This window comes from Haemaphysalis longicornis, unplaced genomic scaffold (assembly GCF_048455015.1).
Source record: "Haemaphysalis longicornis isolate Haplotype H1 unplaced genomic scaffold, Haemaphysalis longicornis Haplotype H1 scaffold_78, whole genome shotgun sequence".
NCBI lineage: Eukaryota > Metazoa > Arthropoda > Arachnida > Ixodida > Ixodidae > Haemaphysalis > Haemaphysalis longicornis.
Genome location: NW_027526441.1, coordinates 655084 through 671238, shown reverse-complemented (window position 1 = coordinate 671238; position 16155 = coordinate 655084). Strand labels below are relative to the sequence as shown.

The 16155-nt window shown below is 46.5% G+C and overlaps 2 non-coding genes across 2 annotated transcripts; one reads left to right on the top strand and one right to left on the bottom strand.

Annotated features, from left to right (window-relative positions):
- Window positions 1-5461: 5461 nt before the first annotated feature.
- On the bottom strand, window positions 5462-5534 carry Trnat-cgu (transfer RNA threonine (anticodon CGU)). The gene has a single exon. It is a non-coding gene; the product is annotated as a tRNA-Thr (tRNA).
- An 8452-nt stretch (window positions 5535-13986) lies between these two features.
- Window positions 13987-14058, top strand: Trnag-ucc (transfer RNA glycine (anticodon UCC)). The gene has a single exon. It is a non-coding gene; the product is annotated as a tRNA-Gly (tRNA).
- The last annotated feature ends 2097 nt before the right edge of the window (window positions 14059-16155 follow it).

The following is a 16155-nucleotide window of genomic DNA, read 5'->3' as shown; positions in this document are numbered from 1 at the left end:
TAGCCTCAGCCGTACGAAACTTTTAACAGTGGAGCTGTAAAAGATTTCTTCAGTCCGTGCGGATTGTCACCAGAAAATTTCGCTGGGTGGCGTGTAGAGGCGGAAAGTGCTGAAGAAGTGTGAGTTTCTCGTGGTCACAATCGAACGTGGATTCCTCAGGTTATGTAACCGCCGTCTATCCCATTGCATTCATTGCATTCGGGGCGCACGGCACTTTGTATTTTGGCTGAACTTAAGGGGACTTTGGCTTCGGACTTCTGCTGCTTGGATTTTTCAGTTTAACTGGTTTCGCTTACTTTGCATGAAGAAAGCTTCGCTTTTAACCGCCTTTCTTTTCAGAAAGGGGCAGACCTAAGAAACGCGAAGCAAAGCTAGTGGCGACCACCCGTCTTCGCATCTATGTTGCGAAGGCAGCGAATTTTTTTTCTCATTACAACGGGCAGCTTATGCGGTTGTCGAAATGGTGGTCGCTACAGTGATCCGTGAGCCTGCTTTTGACAGCAGAGCTGTTTAGGCCGACACCAATCAGTCCGACGGAGACAGAAAACCCCGAGAGCACGTCAGTGCGTCCCGCGGCGCGACCGCCCGGCGTCCCCGGTGCAAGGCGCGCAGTGGCTTTAGCAAAAAAAAAAAAAAAACAATACCGAGGGCCCGTGAGCACCTGCCAAGCGGTGACCGCCCGCCGTGGCGAAGGCTTGCGTGTGGGCTTACGCCACATGAGGCGCTCCCGCCATCGTCATCGTCACCGTGTAGCGACCGGCGCGTCATGGGTCAGCCGCGCCGAAGACGATGGCGACGATTCTGTCAAGGCATCCCTTGACTATCCACACGTGGATTTGGCCACTGGACCAGGATAAGAAGAAGGGGAGGACTACCGAGGCGAGGACCTTCTACAAGAGGATTTTCTCTACGCGGCTGTGCCGTCGGAAGATGACGACGAAAGGGATGACGACGATCGCTACTGAATAAAACACTGTACCCGGGTTTCGGCACCAGAAATGTTATGGAACGGGACGCAGACGCGAGGCCATGGCTGAGCCGGACCGAGGTTTATTCGCTTCTTCCTTCTCTATCCCCTGATGGCCATGATCGTTGGTGGTCGCCCTCCTCGTCTTCCATAATTCCGCAACATATACATACTTTAATGCTATTTGCTTTATAGTTCCGTCCAAAACGGCTTTTCACTGCTGACGTCAGGCTGCTCTTTCTGTACTGGTATCCGCTGTCAGTGTGGGGAGAAGCTAGGTCGACCACCCGCTATGCTGTTGCTCCAGCCCTGCACTACTAGTACAAGCTGCGCCAATTTTTTACGATGTTATTTACGACAAGAACTCTCAGCTCGCAATGCCTACGATGAATGGTCATTCTTGATAATGTTATCAACATAAACTATACTTAAATTGCCCAACTCATCACTTCTGCGTAGAGTGCGCAACCGCGTTATCTGGTAACCCTAGGGCCAAGTTTCTTATGCTATAATGAAAGAAAAATCTATGACCTGTTGTTATGACTCCCACGAGAGAAGTTGACTGGCCTGCCTTTGATACCCTACACTGTTAAAGCGATAAACGCATTCCGCTTTTCAGTTCCATGTTCTGCAGAATATGCACCGTGACACCGGGGTTCAACAATATTTGCTGGAGGTGACTGGACAAGTTGTAAAGACATCGCCTAGGGCTTCATTTGGTTGAGACACGCTTGAATGTCCCCATGCTCATCATTAGCAGGCACGCAGAGGATGCCTAGCCAGCCATCAGGGGAAGAATGAAGGGGCTGCCCATCCGTGATTTGGTACACATGGGACGGGTCAGCAATGTTACAACGCGGTACCAAACAGTTTATCGCCAAGGATATCTCCATACCTGTCTGAGCCAGGATCACGGGTAAAGGGTTCATTGCATGCCGGTAGTGCTGCCGGGCTGCGTCCTGCATGTGTTGGTAGGAGGCTATTCTCCAAAAAGGCATGTCATTGTCCTAGGCCGCGACGCAAATTTTATGCGTGGGATTGACGCCTGTGAATATTTTTGAAGGATAGTAGTGGTTATGTTACCGAATTGAATATAAAGGCTGATATGGGTGGCTCCATTGCTCACTTCGAAACAAGTAGTAAACTACTGTGTGTGTTGGGGCCCCGAGAATACCTGAGACAAAAGGCAATACCCGGTGATGCCCGGCTGGGTGTGCCCTCCCATTACCATGACCATAATTCTTTCCTTTTGCGTAGTTTTCTTCTCTCTGTTACTATAAGAAAAAGTGTTAGCCAAAAGCCTTTCTTAGCCGTACATAAACGCCATTAGCGTAATCGTGCATTGTGCCTTCTGATTACACTTGTAGGAGACAGCACATGTGTCTAATATACCTTTTCGGGTAGAATGCCCAACCCATTCACTAGGGCCACCTTTGAAAGCTAAATCAAAGAATCGGCCGTGGTATAGGTGATGCCAAGAAACAGAGTTTCGGGTTCCGAAGTAAGATAATTCACCATAAGTTTGAAGAAACGCTTCATGAAAATGTATTTCTGTCTGTTGACGGTGCAGTACCACCAAAGCTCAGGGAGCAAGAACCCACAGCTAATAATGCAGCCATCAACCAAGACGATACGTCGTTTTTTACAGTTGGAAAAAGGACTGAAGCTCCCAGAAAAGAGTGCTCTGAGCTTCGATCAAACAGGACAGGCATAGAGTCCAAAGTTTTTATTGAAGTCACTGAATTGTTGAAACGTATACGCAAGATCAAGAAAAAGAAGAGGTCCTCATTGACCAGGAGTACCCCAAACATTAGGGCACTTAAAATAGAGTGCAGGCAGAAACGTCTCCGAAGGAATTTGGGCTTGTCTTTTTTCTCGAAGCGGAGGCTACTCAAGAGCAAAGCTGGAATGCTGAAACGACGGAAGGCTTGCTCAGTCGATGTAGAGGAACGCCCGATTCCAAGACAGCCGGGAGAAAAGATGCCTGGTTAGGAGTTTCTTGTGTTCAGCAACGAAATGCTGTCATAATCGAGGAAACCAGATGCGGAAGAACCGAAAAACTGTTCCGATCAACAAAACTTTCATTATGGCCGAAAATGCACCCGTGGAACCCATGGTACCGAGAAGAAAGACGGGTTATGGATGAGTTTGCGACGTCTAAAGCTTCCTGGTCAGCTTTGTTGGAAGTACAGAAGGAAAGAAGAGTTGCGGGACTAATCAGCTTTTTACGGCACGACATCTTTTCTTACCCCGGACTCGTATGCTCTCATCTATTTATTCACTAGTTAATAGACCGTTATGTCAAGTTGAACAAACTTATCCGCTGCGTTTTCCGCTTGTGAATGAACTTGGGATTTTTTAGTTGCACTGACTTGGACATTTTCGAATCTCAACGTCGTGTTGACTGTGACGTGAGTGTTTAATGTGACTGCGTGTGTGTTTCTTTCCTTCTGGGATGTACTTGTATGCCTACTGTTCTCTTTGTTTTGAAAATGTGCGTGCTTCTGCCAATGCAACTTTTTTGTGTCTGGGGTAGTGTAATAAAACAGGTGGGCATGGCAGCGAGGAAAAGCGGCAGATAAAAAACCAGACCAAAAGACGAAGAGGAAGACGTTCAGGGGAGGACGGTCTAGCGCACTCCCCGTTGCCGGGCGAGTCTACTGACCCTGTGGCCTGTCGACCGGACAACCACGTACCAGATTCGCATTATCTACAGCGGCCGAGGTTTCACCATTGTTCCACCGTTAGCTGCATCATCTATTAGCCTGACCCACAGCCCTGACGTGACAATGCCGATGCCTCCATTGTGCCTTCAACTGCCTTGCATTCCCTGCCTCTGATACCACAGCCAGAAGTTGTATCTGTAAAACAACCAGCTGTCACTTGATTTATTGAATTTAACTTTAACTCTTCGGTTTTCCGCATCATTTCCGCGAACCGAACATTTTACCGCCTTTTATCCACCCTTCCCGTTCCTTTTCCCACATCGCAAAAATATTCTTGCATTAATCATTACAAAACCAAGTGTCGCAATATCTCACCTGCACCTCTCTGTACCGCATCCTGAGTCCCCGTAACCTCATATTATCGAAAGTGGCGAAATTTAAGAGCTATTTGTATCAGTGTGCTTAAAATAATATTTACGGTCCCTTCTATGACTTCCATATAAATAATACAACACTGCCGTCGAAATGGCTTGTTTGTTAACATATACACTTTCTACATAAACCTGCTTAAGTGAAATTGTTTTTTTGGCGATATTTGACTACAATACCTTTGTTCTACTTCCTAAAATACATATCTCCTGAAGAAGGGTAAAAATTGCCATTACCGCAGCGTTCATGAATGCAGGAAAATGTTTCCCGCGAAAAAGGTTCTCACATCGTAAGCATATTAAGCAAGTACTATCATAAAACATGATGCTGAAACTACACCTTAAAATTGAATGCAGTATAACTAATTTTTTTAGAATGCCTAACGTTGCCCAAATTTCAGACCCACTGATGGTTTGAAATAGCTATATTTTACGAGGTCTAAGAGAACAGAAAACTAAAATACACAAACATACTTGTTTCTATCATCCGTGTGCTTTTCAAATATTTTGCTTTATGCTTTTTTGACGCCCAGAGCAGGTATGAAGAGCTGCGAGGCGTAAAAATGGGCTAACATGTGCACAGGAATGGTCGTGGGGCTGTTCTTAGGGATTTATACCGGGCTACCACACATGTACAAAATTTTTCACTATCTTAGCAAAAGGCAGAATGCGATATATGATAGAGGTCACGTTAGAAACTATTGCGCAACTCACCTGACGTGCCTCTAGGGAATGCATGAGAAGGGCTGTTGCTTTTAAGGCAAACGCTTTTTCATTTAAAAAACGTGATGTGGCTATCCACAACCTAAATTTTATTTCCGAGGCAGTAATATGTTGTTCAGAATTATTTGGACAGAAATCGCTCGGCGAAATGAGTGGTTTAGTTGGAACGCCAACGACCTGTATGTATATATATGAAAATGATAGGTGTAACATTAAGGGACAAGAAGAGAGCGGAGTGGGTCAGGGAGCAAACTGGTGTTAAAGACATATTAGTAGAAATTAAGAAGAAGAAATGGACGTGGGCAGGGCATGTAATGCGAAGGCAAGATAACCGCTGGTCATTAAGGGTAACAGAGTGGATCCCTAGAGAAGGCAAGCGTTGCAGGGGGCGGCAGAAGGTTAGATGGGCAGATGAGATCAAGAAGTTTGCGGGGATAAATTGGTCACAGTTGGCACAGGACCAAGGTAATTGGAGAATAATGGGAGAGGCCTTTGCCCTGCAGTGGGCGCAGATAGGGTGATGATGATGATGATGATGATGATGATGATGATATATATATATATAAAGAATAAGGGTTGGCAGTCAAGAAAACGTCGGAAAGCAAAGGGGGGAATGCGGTATGTACTAGAAACAGATGAAAAATTTTTTGAGTCAGAAAGAAAGTGGTGAAAAAATGCCCGCCGGGTGGGATCCGAACCCACGGCCTCCAGAATACGGATCTGGTGTGATGACCACTACGCTACCGGCGGGATTGTTTTCCCACCACTTTCTCGGTTATTTACGTTAAGGTATCTTTTGTTTCCTGCACTTGGGGGTGGTAGCCAGCGCCACTCGGAGTACTCGGTGTGAAGGGGACCTTCTTTTTAAGCCCCGGGCCGTGACTCAAGTGTCTACGACATGTCGAGAGTGGTCGAGCAGCATTTCGCTACATGCATAGCTAGGGCCTCTGTTCTGGCAGTCTTGGTGCGAAAGGTAGCTTAAAGGGGCACTGACACAAAATTTTGAAGGCGAGATAACTTCGGAGATAGATTGTTGGGAACACATATACATCATCTGCAAAATATCAGCGGCGAATACAGCCTAGAGCATATTTAAAATCAATTTTAAAGTGTGCGAAACGCAACCGAGCAGACAGCAGAGGACCACGCGCAATCGACATCCCGAGGATATTGTGTAAATAAACAACGTCCAAACACGTCACGAGTTTGTGTTTGCCGCTTCCGCACTGCCGGCGCTTTTCGCCGGCTCGCCGCTCCAATCGGAGGGCCGGAGGGCGGAGCTTCTGCTCTCGAGAACGAACGACCCGATCGTTGGCGGCGGTGGCGGAGGCGCCGTGATTTCGCCAGCTCATCGGGCAGCTGGCCGCGACCAGAGTTCTACAGCGATTCCAGGCACTCTGTTTCTATTACTGTTTATTACCACTGGATGCGAAAAGGCGCCGGAGGCACGAAAAGCCCACTGAGGTAGCCGCACGGTCGCTGTGCAGGCGGCGGCCACGGCCGCGAAGTGGGCCAGGCCGGCGCAGGTAGCTCGAGTGATAGCTTGTTACCGCTGCACGAAATTGTCCCCAAGTCCCCATGGTGGCTTACATGAGAAAGGAGTTAATGATGCGATGGCGGGTTGCATTAAAAATTGTCGTCTGCACCGCTTACGAGAGCGGCACTCGAATATCCGCCGCAGTGCTAAGCCGAACACATCTGTAGGCGGACCTGTAGGCAGACCGGCCGGCTGCTCCCAGCGCGCGTCTTGCCACCCACCGTCTCGAGCGTCGCACGTCGTTCTTTAGCCGCGGTAGCATTTGCACTCGCAGCGCCTGCGCCACATCCACGGTCGCTTTTTAATTAAGCGCCGCACGAGATCAGTACGTGGGGGCATTCGCAGAAACTGCCGTCGATGCGGATTCGACAGTGCTACGGCGGCTCTGCTCTGTGATATCCCTCCGACGGTCACGTGGTCAGCTTTGTTCACACAAAATCCACAAAATCCATCGTTTCGCTGCACTCGCTGAAACCGAAACTGCGACTGGCCGCATTGAAAATGCCTCTAATTAAACAACCGTCGCACGCTGAAGCAAATGAGGTTTCTACAGGTTATAAGTAGGCCACTAGCTACTTATCGCAACAAAAAAAACAAGATGCAAAATTTTTGTGTCAGTGCCCCTTTAAGACGGTTCAACACTGGTCGACCACTCTCGACATGAGTCACCGCCCTGGCGTTAAAAAAGGTCCCCTTCACCCCGAGTAGTCCGAGTGGCGCTGGCTACCACCCCCAAGCGCAGGAAACAAAAATTACAAAACATGGCTTCACCGGCGGAACGCGGTTCACAAACCCGTTTCTCTACCTTGTGCAGTTCTGCCTCTGCCTGCCGTCTCCCGCCAGCAATGGCGATACCGGCCGGTGCAGAGTTGGTGAAACCGCATCGAATTTCGGCAGTACCGATTCACACGTGCCGAGCCTGCCGCTGACTGGAGCCTTTTCCTGGCATCAGGCAAAGGTGACATCGGCGCATCCCGGTGCGCACATACGGCTGACAGCGGCCCCCCTCAGCGAGCCTATAAAGACCACCACCAAGAGCCCGGCCGCCACTGGGCACGGCTTCACCGGCGGAATGCGGTTCACAAACCCGTTTCTCTACCTTGTGCAGGTGAGCACGGACTACGGTAGATGCTTCCGCTCAAGCGACCGTTTTTTGCTGGTGTTGCCGTGCCCTCGGCTGTGTGTCATGATGTCAAACAGTGCTGAGTTCCTTGGAAAACTGCTATTGTTGGGAGAAGATATTGAAACCAACCCAGGCCCTCAATTTGAAGAAATAATCAACCATTTGAAGGATGTTGCAACGGACATTAAAAAATAAAAGAGAAACGTTTGGTAGACATAGATAACAAACTTGACGCCTTGTAAAGGCTTGAGGGAGAACTGGAGCATTGCAAGACGCAACTTAATTCCATGAGCATGGTAATCCAAACGCTGGAAAAAAGAATAGATGACCTCGAAAACAGGAGCCGAAGATCGAATCTAATCGTGTACGGACTGCCCGAAACAGAAGATGAGACCTGTGAAACGCTCGAAGAATCAGTAAACAAGGTCGTTATTTAGGGTAAGCTTAAGCTACAGCCAATTGCGATCGAACGCATCCACAGGCTAGGCAGGCCCGCTCCTAACAAAATCAGGCCAGTTATATTCAAGCTTCCAGATTCGCGACAGAAGGCAGCCATAGTAAAGAATGGTAAGAATCTTAAAGACACCGATTACGTAATTGGTGAAGATTTCTGTCGTAAAACTCGGGGAAATCCGAAAAAAGCTATGGGAAAGTGCGAAGCCAAATCGAGAGAAAAAGGAAAAGGTTGCCTTAGCTTTCGATAACGTGTTCATAAATGATCGCCCTTTTGTTTGGGATGAGGAGAAAGAAGAAAGGGTGCCATTAAACAAACCAAAAAAACGACCATGTGCCAAGTCGCCCGAATACTCGGAGTGCAGCGCAGAGGAAAAAATAATACTACTCAACGTGAATGCCAGAAGTGTTCTTAATAAAGTGGAACCGCTCGAGGACATGTTACTGCTTTATAAACCTGACATTGTAGCGATTACGGAAATCTGGCTGTCACCAAATGTTCTTGATCATGAATTTGCTCCCCCGAACTACGCTGTTATCCGAAAAGACAGACCATCTCGTGGCGGAGACGTGGCATTGCTAATCCGACGTTCAATTTTTTATACTTTAATGCCCCAAGTTCCGGAAACTGAAGCGGTGTTCTGTAAAATATTGTGCAATGGGTCAAGCTTGGTGATAGGCTGCGTTTATCGGAGCCCATCTTGTGGTGCCGAGTGTTTAGTTGCCATTCATGATTTTCTTCAACAGCATGTTCGTAGATCTGCAGTCATGCTGATGGGTGATTTTAATCTTCCAGACGTAAACTGGACAAACATGCGTCACACCTCACCCAGTTCAGAGGCTTTAATCGATCTGATGCTAAATTTCAACCTCCGCCAAGTTGTTTCCTGCCCGACGCGTTGTCAAGGAACAGCTACCAGTATACTGGATCTAAAGTAACCACCTAAACCCTGATGACGCCCACGTTGAAGTCGTCGAGGGTATATCTGACCACAGAGTACCAATCTGCAGTATAACACTTCATTAAGGCTTACGGTTCGAATCGACAGTAACTCCTGTCGCAGACTTCAACAAAGCCGACGACGCTAGTGTGTTAACTTTTTTGGCTCATGAAGTTTACGGCTTCATCAATTTGGCCCATAATCCCACCACCACTGTCAACGCGCTTTGGCTACGATTCAAACACATTGTTTCGCATTGCACGAATAACTTCATTCCATTACGGCTTACGCGCCCACAGAAAAGAATCCCTGGATTACAAGAGAAGTTTTACACGCAAAGCGAAAGGTTAAACGTCTCCGGAAGGCAGTAAAGCAGGACGGAGGGCATACGAAAGTGACAAAATTATGATCTGCCATTGCAAGCTTCAATAGCACAACCAAAAAAGCAAAAGAACATTACTTTAATATTACGCTACCATCATTTATTACTGGTCACCCCCAAAGATTCTGGAAACATTTCCGCCCTAGGAAAGCAGGCCGTCCCACACTATCATTACAACAGAAAAGAGATAAATCTAATGCTTACAACAACTTTTTCCACTCGGTATTCACTAAAGATAACGGACAAACGCTTCAGCTCCTATCGCTTAATAATGATACAATCAACCCAATAAATATAACTGACGAAGGAATCTGTAGCCTTTTGCTTGAGCTAGACCCTAAAAAAGCTTCGGGGCCCGATAACATTCAACACGCATTTCTTCGGCGATATGCAGAATGGTGTAGTAAATATCTTGGCCTGGTTTTCCGCAAATCTTTCTCGTTGTCACAGCTTCCACACGACTGGAAAAAGGCCAAAGTTACACCAATTCCGAAGTCGGGAGATTGCGACGACCCTTGTAACTGTAGACCAATTTCGCTAACTAGCACATCGTGTAAAATATTTCAGCATATTTTCCTAAAACACTTAACAGTTTTCTTGGAAACAAAGGGCATCCTGTCACCTTGCCAACATGGATTTCGCAGCAGATTATCAACCATTAGGCAACTAATAGAAGTTGTTCATGACCAAGCATTGTCTTTTAACAACTGTTCCCACACTGATGTAATATTACTAGACTTTTCAAAGGCTTTTGACTCCGTATGCCATCATAAATTAATTGCGAAGCTCCGACACACAATCGGGGACGGACCACTAACACACTGGATAAGAGAGTTCTTGAGTGACCGTTCACAGTTTGTCATGTTTGAGCAAGTGGCGTCTGAAACCGTTCCTGTTACCACTGGGGTACCACAAGGCTCCGTTCTTGGGCCACTGTTTTTTCTCATCTTCATTAATGATATCACGAAGAACGTTTCCTGTAACATAAAGCTATTCGCCGACGACTGCATTGTTTATAAAGAAATTACCAGTTATTCCGATCACCTTGAGCTTGCTGATTCATTAAACTATCTTGGCCAGTGGTGCACCGATTGGCAAATGTCGATTAACCTTAAGAAAACTGTGTGCATGAGTCTAACAAGAAAGAAAGATCCTGCAAACTACGTTTACAGTATTAACGGCGCGAGACTTGAAAGAGTAAATCAACACAAATACTTAGGTGTAACAATTACTTCACAACTCAAGTGGGATGCATACATTGACAAAATAATTTCAAATGCGCTGCGAAAGCTGCTTTATCTCCGCAGATGTCTTCGAATGGCTCCACAATCTACCAAGCTTTTAGCCTACACTACCTACGTGAGACCTGTACTAGAATATGCCAGTACAATATGGTTTCCCCAAACAGTCACTAGCGTAAATAAACTTGAAAAAGTACAAAGGAAGGCAGCGCGATTCATCTGCAAACTGATTCCCCGACGAATATGTTATCAAGCTGTGGCCTTCCAATACTCGCGGCTAGAGCAAAACAGGTGCGCCTGAAATTTCTTTTTCAGTTAATTCACAACCACTACAAAATCGACACACCCAGGTACATTCTCCTACCAGAATCCCGTACAACCCGGCATACACACCCCCATACTCTAAAAGACTATTCTTTCCAGAACGACACTTTCAAGAACTTTTTTTCCCCTAGCTATACGAGAATGAAATAGTTTAGACCCCTCCGTTGCTAACACAAATTCGCTAAAGGACTTTGCCTCAAAAATAGCAAATGCAACGTCTTAGCCCACCGTGCCTTTATTGGTAGATGCATTACAGCCTCCTGTTGATCTGTTTGAGTGGCCGAGGACTCTATATGTGTGCAGTTATTTGTAGTGTTTTATCCCTTTTCATGTAACATTCCTTTTCAGCTAGTGTTACTAAGGCTGCGGTTACGAGGCAGTCGGCTTGTCCCTCTCACCCAACCTTAAACCAGTGCTGCGCCTACGAGACCCTTCGACCTCTCCCAAGCCTGTTGGCAGAACCTACTGCAATTCGGAATGGTTTCCAAGCGCTCTCATCGACAGTAACTACCGGTGTGAAACTGGAAATTTACACGGACTCAACGACGGCGATACGTGATCTACGTCGCGTTGCGCGTACCACCAGCATGTCGGAACGTATTCACGCGATCCTGGACACATACCCATGCCCTGTGCGTGTATTGTGGGTTCGCCGGGACATGCTTCCTGCCCACATAGCGGCGGATCGCGCCTGTCGCCGTATAGACCTACAAAGGCCGCTGCCACTTCTTCCGGTGTCCACCCTAGAAGAACTGCTGGTGGAAAAGGAGAACCTCCGCCGCGCCACGCGTGCTTTACTTCCACCGCGTGGAACCGACCTCCCCAGTGGGCTCGCTCACTGGGAGGAGGTCCTGCTGCGGAGGCTTCGAGTTGGGGTGGCATTATCCCCAGCAGTGGCCCACGCTTGGCCTGCCCGCTATCACGCACCGTTTGCGGACACCTGTCCCTTTTGTACGGTCCCTGCGTCCGAAGCCGACACGAGCCACCTTCTATGGACCTGCCCTGCCCTTCAAACCTCTCGGCTGCAACACCTCCGGGGCACAGGGCTCCATCCTGGGAGACCCCCTGATCTACAGCGGTGGATATGGGGCCCTCAGTACCGGTCTCTGTTGACGTTTCTGCGTGAAACCAATGTAATGTTGTATATATGACTGTTATGCCGTAAGGCAAACTCTCGCAAAAAAAAAAGCTAGTGTTACTGAGGTTTGAAATGTGTTTTTATGTATTTCCGGGTACAAATGGGTGTTTTGAAATAATTAGTGTTTTGTGTGTTTGTTCTGTACATATTTTTATGTATAACTATACTGAAACATATTTCGTATTCTGCTGTGTATACTTTAAAGACCACCCGCGTTTAAGATTGCGGTTCTTCTTTCTTTTTCTTACCACATTTTTCTGCTGTTTCTGTAGACCACGGGTGTAGACTACGTGTATGTAAAATCTTCAAGCCCAGCTGCTATGTTCTCGGGAAGAGACTGGCAGTATTGTAAATAAATAAATAAATAAATAAATAAATAAATAAATACCTTAACATAAATAACCGAGAAAGTGGTGGGGAAACAGCCCCGCCGGTAGCGTAGTGATTATCGCACCAGACCGGTATTCTGTAGGTCGTGGGTTCGGATCCCAACCAGCGGGCATTTTTTGACCACTTTCTTTCTGACTCAAAAAATTTTTCATCTGTGTTTATGACCTACCGCATTCCCCCTTTTGCTTTCCGAGGTTTTCTTGACTGCTAACCCTTATTCTGTCTTTATTCACCGGGCCTTTCATTTGCCATTTCTGATTCGCTATATATATATATATTGTCACGACGCCAGAGACGACGCAGTTGTCTTGAAGGAAAACACGTTTATTGTAGCGAACTTGTGCTCCCCTAACAACCCAAAGAATACACAGGCGGCGAAACAGCAGTCAACAAAGTAACGTGTGCGGGCGAGCATCGGCGATCGGAATGCTGTGGCGTCTGCTCTGCAGGCTTTTATCTTTCGGCGCGAGTGTTTATGTAACCGTCGATTTACATCCAGAACATTGTAGATCAGAGAAGATTATTCTGGGCTAGTGACGTTAACACGAAACAGTCTGCTTATCTGAATGAGATGGCCCGTGCGGCATAAAAACGAAGAATGCAAGACGCGCTTCGCTTGACACAGATAACAGAGGCGGGCGTAGCCGGGCCAAACGCATACATGGTTCGCGGAAATAAATAAATAAATAAATAAATAAATAAATATACATATATATATACATATATATATATATATATATATATATATATATATATATATATATATATATATATATATATATATATATATATATATATATATATATATATATAGCGAATCAGAAAATGGGAAATGAGGGGCTCTGTGAAATAAGACAGAAAATAAGGGTTGGCTGTCAAGAAAACCTCTGAAAGCAAAGGGGAGGTTGTGGTGGGTCATAGAAAGAGATGAAGAATTTTTTGAGTCGAAAAGGGGTGAAAAAATGCCCGAACCCACGACCTCCAGAATACCAATCTGGTGCGATATATATATATATAAATATAAATATATATATATATATATATATATATATATATATATATATATATATATATATATATATATATATATATATATATATATATATATATATATACAGAAAGATAGGTCGGCAGTCTTAAACGCCTAAGGAGGCATAGGGGAATGATTAGGCTATTTTTTGCGATGGTTAGTGAGGTTAACATTTTTTAAGTTACGTAACAAGGACAGATAGAAAAACGCGCGCGCAGAGTGGGGACCGAACCCGCGCTTTTTGATTAGATCTCGAATGCCTTACCAATTCGGCTATCTGGGTGACTGTGTTATCCTTCACTTTCTGGGGTATTTAGATTTACTACAACTGTATCTGACGCTTAAGGGTGGTAGCCAGCGCCACGGGGGTCTCGACTATACGGGGGAAAGGTTAGCGAGGGTCTCGGATCTGGCAGCCTTGATGCCAAGGTAGCGTTAGAGGGTTTCCCGTCAGTTGCCCGCTCCTGCTGTAGACGTTCGAGTCGTAGACGTTCGAGCTGTTGACGTTCGAGTCATGCCCCGCGGGTTACAAAAAAGGTCCCCTTCTCCCCGTATAGTCAGAGTGGCGCTGGCTACCACCCTTAAGCGTCAGATATAGTTGTAGTAAATATAAATACCCCAGAAAGTGAAGGACAACACAGTCGCCCAGATAGCCGAATTGGTAAGGCATTCGAGATCCAATCGAAAGGCGTGGGTTCGGTCCCCACTCTGGGTGCGTGTTTTTCTTTCTTTCCTATATATATATATATATATATATATATATATATTACTGCCGCACCTGTAGCCACTTGCATCCACTCACCGGCGAACTCCACAGCACTGTCTATTAACGAAACCCGAAGGTCCGGATCGAAGCTGCGGAGCCCGGCCATCCAGTGCTCCTCACAGGTGATTCGTGGGATAGGGTGAGGTGTTCGGCGCATAGGTGGCAGACCGTGGTTGGGTGGAAAGCTTGGATGTGCGTGGTTCAGTCCGGCTGGGTTGGAAAAACAGTTTGCAGTAAACGCCGAATTTGAGCCCAGCCGTTATCCAATTGCTGGTTCGTCGGTGGGCACATCCGGCGGGAAAGACGGTAATGTGTAGTGAGGTCACCCTCAGTGCGTGGGCGGCCAGGTCAAATGTATTGTCTAGTCTGGGGATATATGTGGACAGTTTATAGAATTTTGAGCGCCAAGAGCTAGCGATTTCGAACGAAAATAAAAAAAAACGTTTTTTAGATGCGAAGCATCTAATTGCCGAGGCTGTGTCCCTCCCTTGTTGTTGCGCCGTCCACACCCCCACTGCGCATGCTCGGCTTGCTGAACGCCCGGTCCCTTCTATGGCTCCTGGAGCGACAGTGTTGCCGGTGTCTTCCTGGGCCGGGACGAGACGAGCACGCTTCACGCGCTTTCGACGTTTCATCGTCGTCGGCAGCGGTGTGCGTAGGTGAGTCTCGGCGGGCCGTGATTGCAAGCAGCCCACAACCATCCGGAGAACGTGCATCAGCAACTTTAGGGTTCATCCACTACAACAGCCCTTGACTTTACATTTCACAGACCATAATTCGGTCATAATCAAAGCGGAATGCCGAACACAGCTCGACGTCACGTACGTTGAACATGATGATGATAATGCCTAAATAAAGACATACTCATACCACGTACAATGTCTCTCTCCCTTTCTCTCTTTAATGCCTCTCCACTCTAACACCCCCCACCCATCTCCAATAAAATTACACCATCTTTTCGTAGGGGAACCCTCAGTAGTATGCGAAACAGCCATGGGGTCAACGCAATTCCCCATTTCTTAGTTCCGGTAAGTGAAAAGTGTGGTAGTTACCATGGAAACCAAACGGTAGATATAACGGTAGCTACGTACCTCAACCTAACGGAAACGACGAACTGAAAACTAATGGGCACTTGAATCAACCCCATGTCTGCTTCGCTTACTACTCAGGGTTCCCCTACAGGAAGATGGTGTAATTTTTTTGAGGGAGCAATGAGATACGTGCGCATCATTCCAATTCAAGTTTTGCCAGCAATAAAGACGTTTATCCTCGTCCTCTTCCAAGATTCTGGTGTTTATCGTTAGAATATACGTTTTCAAAGATGAGTGCAAACATTATTTTTCTGAATTGTTTTGAACGCCAACCTTTAAGCGCACAATTGGGATCATCCGCAAGGCTATGTGGCCAGACCATTTGACGGAGAAGAGGAAGGTTGTAATTCAGGTAAGGGGTTTGCTTCAGTGCCTACAACAAGCTTGTGTGATGGCACATATTGGCCTTGGTGGTTTGCACCATTTTGTTGGAAGGGTGCCTGGTACCTAGCGACTTGCAGGATGAAGGGGTGGGGTGATAGACATCGATTTCCGTTAGTTTCAGAGAGATTCCTCATTGTTGACGCACGCTGCACGCAGTAATTCTCTGATCGAGGTAAGGACTCAACTGAAATGATTGCCGCGGGCCGAACATTGTCCTAACGGTAAAGGTACGAAGGCGGACTGTGGAAGAGAACACACTTTGTGTATATTTTTTCGGCCAATATGTGTAAACGGTTGTTGGCTCACTTGTGATGGAGGTGAATGTAGCCCCAAACAGAGAAGAGTGTTCCAGGTATGCGTTGCTACAGCTTTGAGAGGAAATCGGTAACTGTAGTGACATTTTCAATGGTTGAACTTAAATAGTAATTTGGTGAATTTTGGCTGAGGGTGGCCGCGGAGGTGGAGTGCGATGGTAATAAAGATGGAACTACCGTTCAAAGGTTAGCGTAGAGAAGTCGCTGGATATGTGCTGTTTATATGCATTGTTGTTAAAGGGACAATGAAATGATTC